This window comes from Sinocyclocheilus grahami, unplaced genomic scaffold (genome assembly GCF_001515645.1).
Source record: "Sinocyclocheilus grahami isolate Dianchi unplaced genomic scaffold, SAMN03320097.WGS_v1.1 scaffold536.1, whole genome shotgun sequence".
Lineage (NCBI taxonomy): Eukaryota > Metazoa > Chordata > Actinopteri > Cypriniformes > Cyprinidae > Sinocyclocheilus > Sinocyclocheilus grahami.
In genome coordinates this window covers 613,756-633,389 of record NW_015505715.1, presented here as the reverse complement: position 1 = coordinate 633,389, position 19,634 = coordinate 613,756, and the positions used below count along the sequence as shown (strand labels likewise).

The 19,634-nt window shown below is 37.6% G+C and overlaps 1 protein-coding gene across 1 annotated transcript in view; it reads right to left on the bottom strand.

The window, feature by feature from the left end:
* The window catches only part of LOC107555529 (guanine nucleotide-binding protein G(z) subunit alpha), a 49,116-nt gene extending 33,806 nt beyond the window's left edge, over positions 1-15,310 (bottom strand). Inside the window, exon 1 of the mRNA XM_016238354.1 lies at positions 15,047-15,310. The gene's annotated coding sequence lies outside the window, so the exon portion shown is untranslated. The remainder of the gene's footprint in view (positions 1-15,046) is intronic.
* Positions 15,311-19,634: the final 4,324 nt, after the last annotated feature.

Below are 19,634 nucleotides of genomic sequence, written 5' to 3'. Positions count from 1 at the left end.
CCCCCCCCCCCCCAAAAAAAAACATTAAAAAGAAATCAATAAAGCAAAGAACATTGCAGATCAAATTGATTCCAGGCCATTAATGCAATTGTGAAACTTGTCATTTTATCATGTTGTTAGCATTGTAAACTCACCGATTAAAACCGTTATGGTTATTAAATCATTATGTATTGATACACCCACTCCAATACAATTGACTTAGGCCTACTTTCTATTACCAGAATCAGACTTTTTGACAGAGGAGGCAAGTGCCTCCCAAAAAAAAAAAAGTTGCTGTGTTTGGCTAATTACCCCTTATCATGCTTGAAACTGGTCCACTAATCAGCCTGAATGGGCCGAACTGATGGAAATAGATGGACTAATCACAAAGTACACAACTCACCCACTTCAGGGAACGCCAATTTTTATTACTTGATATGCTGATACAAGGGAGAGCTGTTTAAGGAACCAATCATCTCAGTTAAAAGAAAGCTGAATATAGATACCGGCACACACTTGGTGTTTTTACTGATTAATTTTTTCATAATTTTATTTGTAAGATTTACTAACTAGCAATGTGAAAAGGTTTTTTTTTTAGAAAGATTATTATTTTATTTTTTTATAGAAAGATTTTTTTTTATTAGTTTTACTATTATAAATAAGAGTGGACATTTTGTATTCTTTGTGTTGCAATCACTATGTTTAGTTTAGTTTACCAATAAATCTACTCAATATGTTTATGTCTGTATTGTTGGAGTTATCTTTGAAGCAATATTAAAGCGCAAACATTTAAAAACCTCAAACTAGATGACATTGATATATTAAAAACTAACTTTAAAAAAAACAATATGCTAATATAAACCAACAAAATAATAGTCTTGGTTGCATAAGTGAATGCTGTTCCATTAACCCAGAAACCTTCTAAACATCAAATGTTACAGGAATTTATACCGGAAATTTGCTTGCTCAAGTCCACCACAAATCTACAAATGATTCAAATACTCACAATTTTCCTGGAAAGTAATCGTGTCAGTCTTGTTTAGTCAGGAAGTTCTTCTGGTGACTTTAACGTCAGCTTCCCATATGCTAATAATCACTGGTTTGAAAGATTCTGAAACTTGTTAACACAGAGCTACCAATGACCGAAAAAGGATAAACCAAACCGGTAAAATCGAAATGACAAAAACTGAAACAACATCAGATGGAAGCGAGATTTAAGTCTTTGGGTTTTTCTGAGAATGTTCTCTGAGATTTGAGACACAGATTGCCGAACAGGGGAAGGTTTTTATTTCATCTCACAACTTGACAAAAACTGAAACAACATCAGATGGAAGCGAGATTTAAGTCTTTGGGTTTTTCTGAGAATGTTCTCTTGAGATTTGAGACACAGATTGCCGAACAGGGGAAGGTTTTTATTTCATCTCACAACATCAAACGGCAAACCATGCTCATCCACGATGTCAAACATGGCTCAGAGTACCACTGTGACAGGATTGCGCCTCTGGTACTGACAGCTGCCACAAGACGGTATGAGATAGATTATGGACAGGATGGCTAACGTACAGTGTTCCAGCTCAGACAGGAATCCGCGTGGTCTTTCTGGGGTTCTGACTCATTGGTGGTGTACAGGAACCTGCCTACATCAGAAACAAGTTAGATGTAGGTCAGACTAGATATCCAGCACACTGCATTTAAAGCCTTGCATTATTATGCAAGACATCCGACATGGCCCAAATAGCATTGTTTACATTTGTTGAAGGAATAGTTCATCCAAAAATGAACAATCTGTCATCATGTACTCATCATTATGTTGTGGTTTTCTTTGTTATACCACAAAAGGAGATGTTAGGCCGAATGCGTCTTTTTTCCATGCCGTGAAAGTGAATGGTGACAAGGAACTGTCAAAGTCCAAAAATGACAACAACAAAAAAATAAAATAAAATAAGCACCATAAAAGTACTTTAAGTGCAGACCATAGGAGTTGTGTGGGGAAAAGATAAAAATTAACTCAGTAGTCACTCAAAATATTTTTATTTGAAATTGTTCACAAATCTACAGAGCCCTGCAATATGACAAAAAATAAAATAAAATAAAATAAATATTGTGGCTATAAGAAGTAGATCCCACGACTAGTAATTCATGGCCAGGTTTTATTCATTTTTACCCAAGTTTTTATTAAATTGTTTCCATGACTTATTCATTTGAGGTCACGTTTTATTCATTTGTTTCCCTTCTTTTTATTAAATCATTTCATTGATATTTTAATTCCTGGCCACTTTTTATTCATTTGCTCCCTTGTTTTTATTAAATTGGTTCTATGACTAAATACATTTTATTCATTTGTTCCCCTCGTTTTTATTAAATTGGTTCTATGACTAAATACATTTTATTCATTTGTTCCCCTCGTTTTTATTAAATTGGTTCCACGACTAATTAATTTGTGGCCATGTTTTATTAATTTGCCCTGTTTTTATGAAATAATTTCCATGAAACATTTTAAGTAAATCATGGGCTTGTTTTACTAATTCATTACCTTGTTTTAATTTAGTTAGAATGTGATAAGTCAGGGAAACAAATTCTCAAGCCACATGTCATGTACAGGCTCGATTTTGTGCGTTTCGAATACTTCCCATTACTGATGTCAAATTTGCTGTAATATATCTTGATGCGATAATATATGTGAATCTGAGAGCAGCAACAGAGAAGATTACCAGTCAATAACAACTTTTACCATGCTTTTTTGTCATTTTATGACCGCGACAGTTCTTGGTTCACTTTTAATTTTATTGTATGTAAAAGAGCAGCATGAACACTCTGCTAAATGTCTCCCTTCGTGCTCTATGAACAATAAAAAAAAAATTCAGGTTTGGAATGACATGAGGGTGAGAAAATGATAACAGAATTATGATTTTAGAATGAACTATGCCTTCAAGACCAGCCCTGGTGGGTTACCAGTACAACCTATTATCATGTTCCTTTATGCACTTTCAATCATGTGCTTCCGCTTAATTTCCTTTCTTTTTTGCTACGACAGGATTCTAGGCCTACTGAGGAACAAGTGCTTAGACTTGAGTCACGTTCAGTCCGAGTTCTGAATCAGGGAGACAAAGAGATAGAGGCCTTTTAATGTAAGTAATAGCACTTAGAAGATTTTAATTATGACAGGTTGTGAAGACTGGCAAAGAGCTTGAGGTGAAGAAGTGAGACAAAGCTTTATGAGGATGAATGCGGAGACACAGCAGCGGGTTATCAGGATGAAGCCGTTCTGCATTATGATTAATTACTAAATCAGTCAAGGTCAGAGTTTTTCCTCTAATCTCTTTGACTGAAGTCACGAGATCTCAATAAACCACTGAGATTCATTGAAGTCTCATTTAGTTATGTGTCTATATATAAGCAAAGCTACTCCACTTTCAAGTCCAGGGGCCACAAAGCAAGAACCTTTTAGCCTCAAACAAAAGTTACTTGCAAGTTATCTGCATGGTAACAAGCTTGTATATTATGCTGCATGTGCAACCCGATCTCAAGAGAAAACGTAACTATTTTACGAGGTGGCAACTTCATATGAATTTACATGATGTGATTTTTATGGAAACATGTTTTTTAGATAAAACAAACATACGCATGGGGGTCTACCCCTAAACCTAGTCCTCAGTGGGGTTTAAGCACTTTTGCCACACTTTTATTAATTAACATATTTTGTCTGATTTTTTTTATAAAAACAAACAACAACAACAAAAAAAGATTTTAAAAGATTTAACTACAGTGGGAAGATGGCATCACTGTCTGTGAAAAAGGTCTGTTAATTCATATGAATTCTTACGATTTCATACAATCTTCTTACGCACCACTGCAGTTAGGTTTAGGGGTGAGAATTCATGTTTTTTTTTTTTTTAAATCGAACAAATTCATACAAATTTTTTTTATGTTTTATAAAGAGATTGGGTTGCACTCGCAGCACAATAAACATGCAGCTAACTTGCAAGTAACTTTCATCTATTTCCCAAAAGCATTTTTGCTCTCTTTTGACACTCTGTGAATGTTCTTTTTGGTTCCTGGCCAAAGTCTTTATATTTATGCGCACTACAGAAAACACAAAAAGGAGTGTTGTGGAAAGTAGCATATTTATCATATAAATTCGTAACTATTTTACATTTGGCTAATTGGTGGCTAATTCATATGTATTCTTACAGTCTTGTTCATACACTTTTGTACAGCCATGCCCAACTGGTAGGGTTTCAGTCAATTGCAGTCCCAAAACAGAACTTTTGATTTGGCTGGGGCCGGCATTGATAGTGATGCTTACCATACATTTTCTATACAATTCCTATCATACATTTTCTAATCATACATTTCCATACAAATCACATTGTATGAATTCATATGAAATCTCTACCACGTTAAATTGTTATGTTTTCTAATGAGATTGGGTTGCATTTGTAGCATATTATACAAGCTAGTTACAATGCTTATAACTTGCAAGCAACTTTTATTTACTTGCCATAAGCATTTTATGCTCTCTTGGCATTCATTGAATGTTAAATTTGGCCCCTGGCCAAATTCTTTATATTTATGCACACTACGTAAAATACAAAGTGCAAGTGAAGCATTGTGTAAAGTAACATATTTACCATGTTTATGAAGTTCAGTGTGTTCCAGGCATATGCGTTTCATCACATATGGATGAAGGGATCGTATGCATTGGAAATGAGTGAGGGCATCACATGATTCGAGCTTCAAACGATCACATTTGTCCAAGGCTTTGTACGCTCATGGCCCAAAACCGACCCTATGTCTTGCTCAAAGGACACGGCTTTGTTGTACCACAGTGCAAACATCAGGAGAAACAATGAGTGGAGTGTTTCAGTCAATAGCAGCCCCAAAACAGAGGACTTTTGATTTGGCTGGGGTCGGCGTTGATGGTGGGCGACTGTATAGCAGATCTGTTTTCATCATAAACCGTCCCATGAGAGGTAGGGGCATGGCCTGGCCCCTATTAAAACTGTTGTTTGCAGTCACATGGCCTGCTTGCCCTGACAATGCACGTCTGTGTACTACTGTGAATGTTTCTATATACATGTGAGAACTGAGTTGCTAATGGGAACCCAGATTGAAGAAGGGGTAATGGTGTACAAACCATTGGTTGGACTTCAAGTTCTTAGCCTAACAGTCTGCATTTGTCCACAACCTTTTGACCGCAGCTGCTGTCAAATAAAAATAAATGCAAAAGAGATCTGATCAAGCTCATGAGCGACGTGTCGCTAATCTGTCTATGAGCGCTGCTTTAGTTGTGTGTAATGTTCAAATTCAGGCTCTGATAAGATATGAGCCGTTTTGAGGCACAGCAGATTTCTGAAGGGGGTGAGGGGTGGGTTTATCTCTGCGCTAGCACTAGCTGCTGCACTTAGCTGGGGTGTGATTTCACTATTCACTGTAAACAGTCCATGAGGGCGAGTATCGTCACAAAACTGGACAGAATGATGCTTATGTTGTTGTCAGACATGCCTGACTTTGAAGCCATGTGCAATACTAGCTCTATCCATGCTAGTTAACATACACCCATTTTGCCAATAAATTATTTTCTGTAACAACAATATTACACCACATGTGCTGTTGATCAATCAATATTTTGACAGTAATGGCTGACAGTGATACTGATCTAAAAGTGCGGTAACATTAGCAAAAATTTTGCAGACAAAAAAGGTCCATTGTCAATAGTGTAGCAAAGTACTGCTCACACAGAAGTCACTGTCAAACCAAGCAGCTTTCTGTGGTCAACATGGTGTATCTGCGTGACCAACTTGAACCCTTTGCGATATCTGTGTGGTGACATTTTTTGCCCTCCAGACTGCTCGAATTTCTATCTGTTTGTTAAAGGGTTAGTTCACCCAAAAATGAAAATTATGTCATTAATTACTCACACTCATGTCATTCCAAACCCGTAAGACCTTCGTTCATCTTCAGAACACAAATTAGGACATTTTTGATGAAATCTGAGAGCTTTCTGACCCGGCATAGACAGCAACGGAACTGACACGTTCAAGGCCCAGAAACATAGTAAGGACATCATTTAAATAGTCCATGTGACATCAGTGGCTAATATACATAATACATACATAATAATGTAGTATTACAGAAAAAGCTTGATCCTAACCTTTTTCTCCGTACTGAAATCTCAGTTGGCCAGACAGTAATTATTATTTTCTGAATTGTTAAAAATGTAATGTCCGGGACACTAGGAGCCTGGAGACTGTTGCATAAGCTACACTGTGAGTTTTTAATAACTTTAAAAAAAGCTTAAAGGTGTGATACAGGATTAATACTGCTCATAAATGGCTACTGAAATGTTCACTTGAAACAATTAGCTGCTTGGACCTGGAAACTGTATTATAGGAATGTTTATATGTCATGACTTAACAAGCTGATTAAAATGACAAGATTTTGCCTGCAAAAATGTACAATATATACATGAAATGGAATTCACACAAGATTACTGAAATGTAGATTTAAGATTTAAAATTGTGACATAATGGAAGTAGCAACAGATATTTTCTTCTATAATCTATATATATGTACATATGATTGAAATGGATTATCAAAAAATAAAAAAATATGGGATGGTAACTTGATACAGCCCATCAGTTGTTGACTGGATTGAGGCAGATCTGTTTGCAGCTGACTGTAAGAAAGGGGCTGGATTAAAGCAGACAAAATGATTGGAGAAGTCTGGCAAACGTCACTAGAAGATTGATTTATGACATTTTGATTAAAAATTACTAAACAAATTGCTTCAACATTTTCGGAGATGTGAGCTCCAGGGTGTCAGCGGCCATTCAGCGCTCATGAACCCGCAGAGAGCAGCCTCACCTCGGCTAGATCTTCAGGAATTTGCTGCTGGCTCTGATGACTCTATAGTGGTTAAACATGAGATATAATTTGTTTTGGGTAAATCTCACAGCCAGTCTTTGGTCTCATGATTTTCCACGACATTCTAATTTATTGAGATGCACCTGTATTATTTGTTCCAGAGCAAATAGTTTTGGCTGAGGACAAAATCTTATCATGTTATATTTTAGGTAAATTTAATGCTGTATATCAGAGCGCTGCCTTTTTAATTTTGACTGAATTGCAGCTTTTATGATGGCTGATGTTGTTTATTAAATATTATTATTCAATAAATAATATTTCATATAAATAATAGTAATATTGAATATTAGTGTTAGAATTGGGAAACAGTGTGTGTGTTCATGATAGTGGTTTTACTTACATTATTCTTCCATTATATGGTGACAAGTGATGTTTTTATGAGTGAGTCCGCAGTAAAGACTTTTATATTGAAAGAGACTGAAACAGGATTGTAAACAAGGAAGTTATTTTTACTTTCAACAACACCTTGTAAGATGCAGCCAACAAATGCAGTGAACAGCGCTGTCATCGGAAATCACCCTTAACTGATGAATGGATAATACGACAAAGATATGGACTTCTTCAGCAGACATTCAAACTAATGTTTTATTGTGAATATGAGATTGAGCTGAAGAATGAATGCTGTATCAGATGCAGGTAAACACATTTACTCAGTCCATCTCTCTCTCATTATACTCGACTCTACATAATACAGTGAGCTTTTAATACAGTAATAAAATAAGCTTTCAATGAAGCATCTTAACGTTCCTTCATTACTAGTTCTAAAGTGACATTTTTGAATTAGTAACGGAGGTGCTTGGGCTCAGCCGTTAAACTGTCAAACTGAGATTTGAATCCGTGGTGTAAGAAAGTAGTTCTGCACAAAAGAGGATATTTAAAGACACTCCGTTGTTTCTTATATATTTACACACTTGTGCCATTTAACTGTTGTATAAACACAATATCACACTTGTAGCCGTGCGATATGGCTGTATGTCGGCAAGCTGCGATTACCTGCGGCCGAATCACAGCAGTGCTGATACACAGCCATATCGCACAGCTACAACTGTGTGTGTGTGTGTGTGTGTGTGTGTGTGTGTGTGTGTGTGTGTGATGACGGTCGGGATGATGACATCATCACCAAAGTGCCAGTTTAATGTACGGCTATGTTGTGTTGTGGCTGTAAAGATGTAATGATTTAAAGTATGTGTAGATGAAATGTTGAAATGTGTATGGATTATGCCCCAAAGACTACGAACATTATAAACATCATTCAGTGGGTCAGAGGAATGTAAGTGTTGCTTTATTTTAGTGACTATTATCCATTGTAGAGGCAATAACAACAAAGACAATGTGTGTTTCAAAGTACTTTATTGTGTAATTTATTTTTGAAAGGTAGTTATCGTGAATGCGTAGTCCATTCTTACCTGTCAGCTCTAGTTTGTGCCTTGAGTGCTCTGGTAGCGCGTGTAGCCGGAACTCTTCGGTATGCTTACAATCATTCTCCCAGGTGCTGGGAGTTGAGATAACACATCGGTTGGATGAGTCTGTTTCAGTGTGATTATGTGTATAAGAAGTGTTTTTGTTTGGTATTTATGTTTGGGTCATATATATTTCTGGTTTGTATTTCTGTTTGGAAGATGTGTTCTGTGAGATGTATTTGACGACATATGCTAAAACATGGGAATGGTTCATTCTAATAATGTGTGGCAGGAAAATTGAATCAGTGTGTTTGTTGTTAGAGGGGAAGAAAGCTGCAACTGATGGACTTGCAGTGCATGTCTGATGTCAGATTCAGTATGTTCATTGATTGCAAGAAGCGCCCCTGCAAGTGATTTGATTATTGTAGGTTTGGCTGCTTACAACTTATTTTGTTTATTTATTTATTTTTTCTCCTTGAATTTTCACACTTAACTTGCACTGGTTGGTGGCATCTCGCAATAAACAAGTTGCATCTGGAAATTACCCTGTTGTACTGATCCTTCCTAGCTCCTTCCTGACCTCTCAGCAACTTCTACCCAACTATATATATATATATATATATAAGTGTGTGTGTGTGTGTGTATCTGTGTCTGTGTCTGTGTCTATGTCTGTGTGTGTGTGTGTGTGTGTGTTTGTTTAAAATAGTGGAAATTATCATGCATAATTAAGCATAATTTCTTTTTTTTAATCCGTAATATCAACCAATAAATATAATATATTGTGTATCCCTTGTCTTTTTCTCAGGAAAAAAATTAAAAAATATATATATATGTATATATATATATATATTATGAAGCAGCAAATATTCAATATTTTCATGAGGATTGTGATCTCTGTCAATACTTTACATCAGGGTTTCTCAATCCATTCCTAAATGGTATAATCCCTAATAGTATAATCTGTATGAAAATACCTCTCAGTTCATCAAACTCTGTCTGATACATTAAAATCAGCTTTATGTCATTACTGAAGTTGGTTGAGGTTCACGTATGCAGAAAATGTGATTAAATGACTGCATGTGTATAACTTCATCTAAATAAATAGCGGATGAGCCAGTCGATATGCTGGATTTTACAATCGAATATGTCATTATGATGCATTACGGTATTATGGGAGGTTTTTTTATTCCAGGCATTGTTAAAGCTCCTAAAACCACTTCCCCTGGTGGCGTGTGTGCACAAAAAGATGCAAACACCTCTGAGTCTCTCCCATACCTGCTGACCTAGATATGAGTATGTGACTCCTCTTCCTGCCAAGCGCCATTTCCGAGTGATAGAGCCAGACGTCGCATGCAGCCAAGCTTGACCAATGAATGTCACAAATTGCTCATCCAACTCATTCACCTTTACACCTTTAGTTTCAAAACATGAAAAACGTGCCTATCATTTGCAAATGAGTTTCCTTTTCTCTAGTAAATTTTGTTGATGTTTAAATACTTTCACCGATTCCAGTTTAATATGTAGAGACGACTAAAAGTAGGGCATTTGTATAATGATTTCCCTTAAAAAAAAGTGTAAAGATCGACCAGTCCAATGTTCCAACACTGGCTCAACCAATGGAGTGAGTTTGGGGCGGGACTATCTCTTTGTCCAAAAAGTGGTAGAAGGGGGAGTGTTCAGGAAACCTGTTTGAAATAATCATTATTTTTGCAGTTCCATTTGGTGATATAGTGAAACAAAAATACTTCTTTAAGAGTAATATTTACATAATCAATTTTTTATTTAATATGATTTATCTATTGATGATAATAATAATAATAATAATTATTATTATTATTATTATCCAATAAATAATATGGGTATTTAACAAAAAATATTGTTTTAATTCAAAAAGAGTCATTTTTAATTACATTGTTTCTTTCAGTTAACATAGATGTACACTATGAAAAATATATTTTAATAAAAATACAAAAATATTCTGTGTAGTTTCTCACTTAATGAGGGCATAAAACCTAAAGTCTTGAAAATGTATAATAATGAAAAATTATTATTTAATAAAAAGTATTAAAATATTTTTATAATACAGCATGTCACGCTGCTCTCACACTGTTTGAAATGTGAGAAAAAGTACAAATACATGCACTTTACAATAAGATATCATTAGTTAACATTAGTTTGTGCATTAACAGCATTAACTAACAATTATCAAAATATTTGTTACAGTACTTAATAACCTTTGTCAGCGTTAGTATAAAATAAAAATACAACTGTTCATCTGAGGTCAATTAAATAATATAATCAGATACAACTTTTGATTTTAATAATGTATTAGTAAATGTTGTAACCAACTATAATTAATAAATGCATTAGAAATATTTTTAATTGTTTTCATGTTAATATTCTTATATATAAGAATAAAACAGAATATGTTGTATATCTACTGCAGGTAAAGTCCAATAGACCATTGTTTTCAAAAGCCAAATTAGTCATTTCATTTCAGTTCTCGAACATACTTCCTTCTGGTCACCTCAACACAGTATTCTGAAACCATTCTGTGTTATATGCAAAACTACCGTGAGACAAACTGCTGATAACAACTGTACACAAAAGCCAGTGCTGAGTTGATCCATCAGGAGAAATGTGATCTTGACTGCAGAATTAACAGTCGGATCCATTTCATTCTGCTGACAGAATGACATGACAACAGTGCTTTTATGCCAAATCACTTTGCTTTGTAAATGAACACGCATAAAGGTGCAAGAAGCAAACATGTCAAGGTGATACAGACACAAACTTGGCATGAATGAGAAGGTTAGAAGGTCAGTGAAAATGCTAAGTTTCTATAGTTTTCTTAAACAGAACATAGTTTTCCATAAACAGTTCACATTTTCTTCGGAAAATATAAAAATTTGGTAAAAATGTGTTTTTTAAAGTAAAAATATTTAATACATTGTTTATCATGTATGATTAAGAATATTGGGCTTCAGATGGGAATGGCATTGTCCAATGTTCAGATAGGAATTTATTTCTTAAAAATGGCCTGTTTGTTTAGTTCACAGTAACATGAATGCAAGCCTTTTCCACTTATGGCAACATTCAGTAGCAACTTTTCTCCCAGACCGTTTGAGCTGGTTTTACTTTAAATCTAACACATATTTAAACCTTAACAACCAACTTAAGACTAGGATGTGACCTATATCATATAGAATTCCACAGTGCTTCTTACAAATGAACCACTTGGATATACGTAATGACTTGTTTCAATTCAACAAAGGGCCTCTCTCACATGTGTTTCCATAAAACAAGGGCCTGGTCACCTCCTGACCCCAAACTTGTCAGAGTGTTGGATATTCCATGCTCTCACTGAGAAAAGCCCTTTCAGTTGACTTCACCGAATACTCCAATTCCAGCCAATCTATGTCAGAAGACAAATCTTGCACAATATGCATGCTGCATTTTTTCAATATGATAACACTTAAAGGCTTTGATCAGTTTGCAATGATCAGTCTGAACCTTCATGTCATTCCAAACCCATTTAAGTTGAATGTCCCCCCCCCCCCACACACACACAGAACACAAAAGGAAACATTTCAAATATTGTACTAGTCTCTTTTTTCCTGAAATTACAATAAATGGTGACTGAAACCTCAAAAAAGCAAAAGTGCCAGAAAAGTGCAGTTATAATGGTCCGTTTGATTCGTTATCTGACGCCTTTACAGCTTTGAAGTAGTACTGATGTCTGAATCATGAATGACTCCATTGAGTCAGATCTTATGAATCAGTTAATCCTAAAAACCAGTTTGAATGATTCAGTCCCGTCATTGTAAGTGGCTGTAAAATAGCGACCAGAACAATATTTTGTTTCAAAGAAGAAATACTCATAATTTAGAACAACATGAGGGTAAATTCTGAAAGTAAAGTGTAATTTAGTGCCATTAGTATACTTTTTAGTAGCATGCTTGTAATATGCCACACATTTGAGCTGTAGAAATATCACCATTGCTTTTTAGCGCTATTAAAGATCTGACTAATCCACAAGCCTTTAAAAATGTCACACATCTTTCTGCAAAAAAAAACAGTCAGGAGCCACAAACAATACACCAGGAATATTAAATAAAACTAATTACTGTTTTAACAAGTGGTACCCTTTAGCAACTGTATCCTCATTGGCAGATGTGTGATTTGTCCAGAGCATTAATGAACAGCTGGCTATCAGTGCATGTAAGGTCAGCAGCGAGGTGTTTTGCCAAACCCCTACTGTTGTGCCAAAACCCAGTTATGATCGTTCAAGCATTCACTCCGAAAGTAGCATGTGTACATTTAGGAATCTCCCTTTTAAGAATGTTCCTATTATTGTTGAACTTTGACTAAAAATTCTTTCTCCCCATTATTTTCAAGCATCCCATTTTTGTTTTACTAGCGAACTCTTACTAACATGGACAGAATTTTTTAGTCTCCATCAGACTCATGTAGGACGACCCCACAAATGAAACACAAACTGAATTCAGATACAGAAACATACTAAATAATAAATGTAATGACTTTCTTCTGTAAAATATAAATTAACATCAAATCTGTATGCATGCATGCTTTGCTATCATAGCAGCAAGCTCAGGTATTTTTAAAGCATGACCCAAATGCATAACTATCTGACGTTCAGTGGTTTAGACGGTTTTGTTTACGGCACGATTTTGGTTCACAGTTAAATGAGCAACATGGAAAACAAAGCCTAGCGAGTTAAGCTGTGAAGTTTATTTTTATCCATCATCATTCGAGTCTAGCTTTCATTGTGATCATTTTGTTGTTGACGTTTATAGAGTTTCAATATCACTGACAGTGATGCCTGTGTTTTGACGTCCATGATTAACCTTGCATTCTTATAAGCAAATGAGGAGCAATATTAAAATGAGGGTAAGCCTCCCATAACGGCCATCATATCAGACGACAACACAGGATATAGAAATATTAACTGGTACTTAGCTGATGTTGCACAATCATCCTGCAGTTTGGTTTGGTGGGGTTTGGGGGGGGGGCATAGCATGTGTTTTCCTGTCTTTGTGAGTAAAAGCATCTTTACTGTATTAACACTCGATTGAGTAACACTGGTGCCGCTATGCTGTAATGAAGTGAACTCAGCTAGCGTGACTGTTCGCCAACCTTAACAAACTTATACTGCTCGGGAGTTCTCAGTTATGTTTCATTGAAGTATCAACTTTGTCTCAGATGTTTCTTCTCAAATGCCTTTGGAAAAACAAAAATACACTCTTAAAAATAAAGGTTCTTTATTGGAATCTGTAAGGTTGCATGGAACCTTACCATTGCATAAAGGTTCTTTATAGTGGAAAAATGTTCTTTAGATAAAATGTTTTAATGCTAAGAAAAAAATAATTATTTTAGTAACCGTTCACTGAAAGGTTCTTTGGGGAACCCAAAATGGTTCTTGTATGGCATCGGTGTAAAATTTCCCTTTTGGAACCGTTATTTTTAAGAGTGTAGACACAAATGTGACTATTGTTGAGGTAGAGTAAGTGCACGAACAATAATATCAATGTGGGCAGCGTATCTCAAATTATTTGGTATTAGAAGAATGTGACAATACATTTTTGAGTTCATATTGTAACTTCTGACTAGCATTTAGGCAAATCGGAGCACAGTCTGAGACACCGCTGAGAAATTTGATAGAGTATAAGCTCAGGACATTGGAGTCTTTTACTCTAGAACCACACTCTCTCACAAGAGAGGCAATTCACTTTCCCTTTCATTTCTTTGCCATCTAGGAGAAACAACTGAGACTTTAATGAGATCACATTTGGAATGGGTTCGTGGGCCTTCCTGTGAATCCATTCGTTTGCTTTTGACAGATTCTCGCAGGATATATTTTATCTTTCTCTCTCTTTTCATTCTGTGTACTGCATCAACCCCCGCCCCTCTGCCCCTACTATCTCTCCAGTCTCCACAATTGTACCCCCCACTCCAGCCACCTAACCCCTCCCTGCGCAGGTTCCCTTGCACATGCACGCACAACCCTGTCACCAGGCTACACCGTCCTCGTTGCCTTAATAACAATCCTAGGAATTTTAGTTAGGGCAAAAAGGCTTCAAATGACACTTACTGAGGAAGGGAAAGGAAGGGGCCTGCCTATGGGGGGACCACAAACTCAACTCTGGAACCCACATCGACGTGATCGATGGGGAGCGAATGTGTTGTTGGTTAATAACGTGGAGCCGTGGGAGTCAAAGATCGGCAGGAGTATGGCCGAAAGGAGAATATCGACATGGGGCTTTCGGTACACTGCCAGCAGAAACAGCAGCCCTGTCTCTCCATGGGGTGTGCACCTTAGTCAGCTCTCTCTATATTCAACAGCCAACAGAGCATGGCATTAACACACTATACCTAGTGTACTTCCCTGTTTGAGATTCAATAATATGTGACTGTTTAACATTGCACAACCCGCATCACTAGGTACAGTACGTGGGCAAGATATCAAAGCTGTTCCTCAATCATACACTCGTTAGCCAATCCAGGGCTAAGGAGTGCTGCTTTAGCATCAACCCTGAGCATCACCTCACTGAGATGGAGGAAAATACCATTCCGCTACCCGAGGTGCTAAACACGCTCATGTTCACCTTCCCAAGCCAAAAACAAACCCAAGGACACTACCAGAGAAGCTAGCCTTGGTGTAACAACAGGAATAAGGGTGTGTGGAAAGAAGACTGAAAAAAAGGAAAAGGCTTCCTTACCGTTTTACCGCTTGCCGTCCATTCACCAGCAACACTGCAGACAAGCATTCGCTTGGGAGGCAGAGGGAGCGCGCGATCCGTCCCCTTAGACCTGAATCACCAACATCCTCAGATCCGCCTGATTCTCACACATGCACTCATTCACTGGCACTCTTTCGTTGTGTCGTGCTCTCTCCTCCTCTTATAATTGTCTGTGTGCTATTTCCCCTCTTGTTAGCTCCAAGGCAGTTAACGCAGAGACACTGCAGCGATGGGGGAGGAGGGTGTGTGTATGTGTGTGTGTGTGCGTCAGAGGGAGCGCGCGATCCGTCCCCTTAGACCTGAATCACCAACATCCTCAGATCCGCCTGATTCTCACACATGCACTCATTCACTGGCACTCTTTCGTTGTGTCGTGCTCTCTCCTCCTCTTATAATTGTCTGTGTGCTATTTCCCCTCTTGTTAGCTCCAAGGCAGTTAACGCAGAGACACTGCAGCGATGGGGGAGGAGGGTGTGTGTATGTGTGTGTGTGCGCGTGCATGTATGTGTGCTTGTGTTTGTGAGTGAGTGAGTGAGTGAGTGAGTGAGGGAGTATGAGAGCAATGGAGGGAGGAGTCAGTGGGCAAAGAAAAGAAGAGAAGGGAAAACAGCTAGTAGTCTTAAATTCTGAGGAAAAAGAGAAAGCAGAATAGGGTGCCAAGAGATCTCTGGAGAAAAAAATACAAGCCGTATCACAAAGAATGATGGGTATGAATAGAGAATAAGGAGGTTTATATGTGTGATTGCAAGATATGGCAGATGTTCTGCAGCCCCGATGATTCACTCAGCCAGCTGCAAGAGTCAGTCCACAGCAGGGGTGGTTGCGATTTCATTGATGGCTGAAAGAGCTTGCAGGAAAATGATTTTAAAAAACAACGAGAGATAGAGGCAAAGGAGGGAGTTGAAGGGGAGGGAGGAGATGATGGCAAGGGATCAGGAGGGGGTTGGATAATGCTGTAATATGTTGCTTCTGTGCCAACTGTTTCTGTGACAGAGGGAACACTTCCTCTGCAGCCATTGGTCCCCTGCTTGTACGGATAGATGTGCTGGCAAATAAAATATCCAGCAGTGGCTCATGGGTGATTGGAGCATGCTCCCCTCCCACCTCTCACCTCCCGCCCCCTGTTGAGGCAATAAGATTCTGCCTCACCCAAGGCAGCTGAGGACCACATCCAGTGCATTTGCGCTTTGCATCCCAAACAACACTTCACAGACATTAAGGTGTACATGTTTTGTTGCATTAAACATTCAGAGAGGTGAAGGGAACAGCAAGGTGCAAGCAATCCTTGTCTTTTGAAGTACATTTCAGCTTAAGCATTGTACAATTTTGGGAAATTTCGGTAGTCTAAAGATTTCTTTTGCCGTAAGGAGGAATCAGTAGGCTTAGTGTGACATGATAAGTGACTGCCAAAAATCATACCTTTAGGAGTACAACAACTTGACACTGGGTACACTAAGTACCCTTAATGGGTCATCTTTGTACCCCTAAAAGGTTCATTGTAGCACCATAATGGTACATATTTCTACTTTTTTTTTAAGGTGCTAAAATGCACCTTTTAGATAAGGTACAAGGTTGTCCCTTCAGGGTTACTGTCCCAGTGACAAGCTGTTGTACCTCCAAAAGTTTTTTTTTTCTCTGACAGTGTATTGTACAATCAGATAAGTGATAGCTGGGTGCACATGCAACTATTCTCAACCTACATGATGGTCTTTTTTTTAGATTCTTTTGTAGGTGACTATGGCAGGGACTGACCTGTGGTCTTAGGTCATGTGTGAGCATCAGTGGATGAGTAATGAACAAACTCTCACAACTGATCCTATCAGATTGTGCTGCTGCCCTGTTACATTTCACAGGATGTAAAAATAAGACCTCCTTGCATTAAGCTGTTAAACATATCATTCCATCGCCAGACAACAGCAATGTGATTTCAAGGAATAATTAATCAGAAGGAAACAGGAAATAGAAATATGAAATATCATTGAGACAAATTTGCATAAAAATTTGTAAACATAAACATACAGTGCATAAACCTTTTTTGAAGTTCTCCTGCCTCCTACCTTTCCTTCTCCTCTGATTGCCTAATCTTGGACAAATTCTAAAGCATTGCATGTATTCTTTGTATAAAAATAAAATAAAAATGATCTACGTCAGTGTGTCAATTTGTCGATATCAATTTGTGAAACTTAGAGCTCAAGATCTAAGTCTAGCTAAAGTCTATCAGGTGCAAGATAAGCACATAAAGATATACTTGTTACAAGAAAAAATATTAAAAACCAAGTTACTGAAAAATGTAGGATATGTTGTAAACAAGGTTTTGGTGGGGACTGGTGAGATATTTTGCATGTAGGTGACTATGGCAGGGACTGACCTGTGGTCTTAGGTCATGTGTGAGCATCAGTGGATGAGTAATGAACAAACTCTCACAACTGATCCTATCAGATTGTGCTGCTGCCCTGTTACATTTCACAGGATGTAAAAATAAGACCTCCTTGCATTAAGCTGTTAAACATATCATTCCATCGCCAGACAACAGCAATGTGATTTCAAGGAATAATTAATCAGAAGGAAACAGGAAATAGAAATATGAAATATCATTGAGACAAATTTGCATAAAAATTTGTAAACATAAACATACAGTGCATAAACCTTTTTTGAAGTTCTCCTGCCTCCTACCTTTCCTTCTCCTCTGATTGCCTAATCTTGGCCAAATTCTAAAGCATTGCATGTATTCTTTGTATAAAAATAAAATAAAAATGATCTACGTCAGTGTGTCAATTTGTCGATATCAATTTGTGAAACTTAGAGCTCAAGATATCTAAGTCTAGCTAAAGTCTATCAGGTGCAAGATAAGCACATAAAGATATACTTGTTACAAGAAAAAATATTAAAAACCAAGTTACTGAAAAATGTAGGATATGTTGTAAACAAGGTTTGGTGGGGACTGGTGAGATATTTTGCAAGCGCATGAACATCTCATGATCAGTTTGTGTGGGATTAAAATTATATTTGTGCAACCATAATGACAGTGCCTAAGGGCCTCTTAAAGGGTTAGTTCACCCAGAAATGAAAATTAGCCTGTGTTTTACTCACCCTCAAAGCATCCTAGGTGTATGTGACTTTCTTCTTTCAGACGAATCCACGAGGAGTTATATAAAAAATTGTCCTGGCCCCTCCAAGCCTTTCAATGGGGGTAAGCGGGTGTTGGTTGTCAATAGTTCAGAAGATGTGAAATAAAGTGCGAGCATCCATAATAAAACGTCCCTCACACGGCTCTGGGTGGTGAATAAAGGCCTCTTGTAGCGAATCCATGCATTTTTGTAAGATAAATATCCATATTTCAAACGTAATAAACACTTTTTTCTCACTTCCGCTGACAGTGATACGCGGAAGACATTCAGGCGGATGGCGTAAGACGTATGCGTCATGTGCGCGCCTCTGAGAAATGCAGGAGCAAAGGAAAACCAGTCTTCTCTTGGCTTATATCGAAATCCTCCGACATTTTTCTTTACAAATCCTCGTTTTGTGCTTCTAATTCGTGAACGGCGTTTTGTTTTGTCTCTGTGTTCGTCACTAATCAAGCAGCGTTGACGTCTTACTTCATCCGCCGGAACGCCTTCCGCGTATGACAGTCAGCAGAAGTGAGAAAAAAGTTTATTACGTTTGAAATTTGGATATTTATCTTACAAAAATGCATGGATTCGCTACAGGAGGCCTTTATTCACCCCCCGGAGCCGTGTGAGGGACGTTTTATTACAGATGCGCGCCCTTTATTTCAGGTCTTCTGAACTATTGACAACCACCACCGCACTTACCCTCATTGAAAGACTTGGAGGGGCCAGGACAATTTTTTATATAACTTCGATTGGATTCGTCTGAAAGAAGAAAGTCACATACACCTAGGATGCTTTGAGGGTGAGTAAAACACAGGCTAATTTTCATTTTTGTGTGAACTAACCCTTTAAATTACCCTAGTGTGAATGGATTTTAAGTGGCCTATGGGGTAAGAATAGGGAGCTGTAATGTTTTGTAGTAAGCCAAATACATGTTGGGCATGCTTACTTACATTCTGGGTGAGAACTGATGGTACATTTCTATAAACAGCTCTCCTGTGAGAGGAGTGATGTATGTGCTGTCACACAACAGTGTCAGATTGGAGACAGCATCTCCATGAAATAGCAGGTATTGTGAGTTTATGTATAATGTAAGTGTCTTGAATACAGCATTTCATCTGATCTCACAATGCATAAATATTCATGTAGGCCACATTTTCATATATTTTGTTTTCTTCAATCACATATAAATAGAAACTGCATGTCTAATCTGCTCATGCACGCTGGGATGCAATTCACAATTGCTGTCTTAGCACGGTTTTTACTAAAGGTTCAATTCTGATTGCTTCAGCAGTTTATTCAATTAGAGCTATTCAAGACCCATGTGTTCAGTTGCTTGCACCATGTTTAATAGTTACAAGCTTTCAACACTTTACAGCTGCACAACCCTAATGAACCTGTGGTTGTGCTGTCGGCATGACAGATACAGGGCCTCACTGCAAGGATTCAGGGGAAAC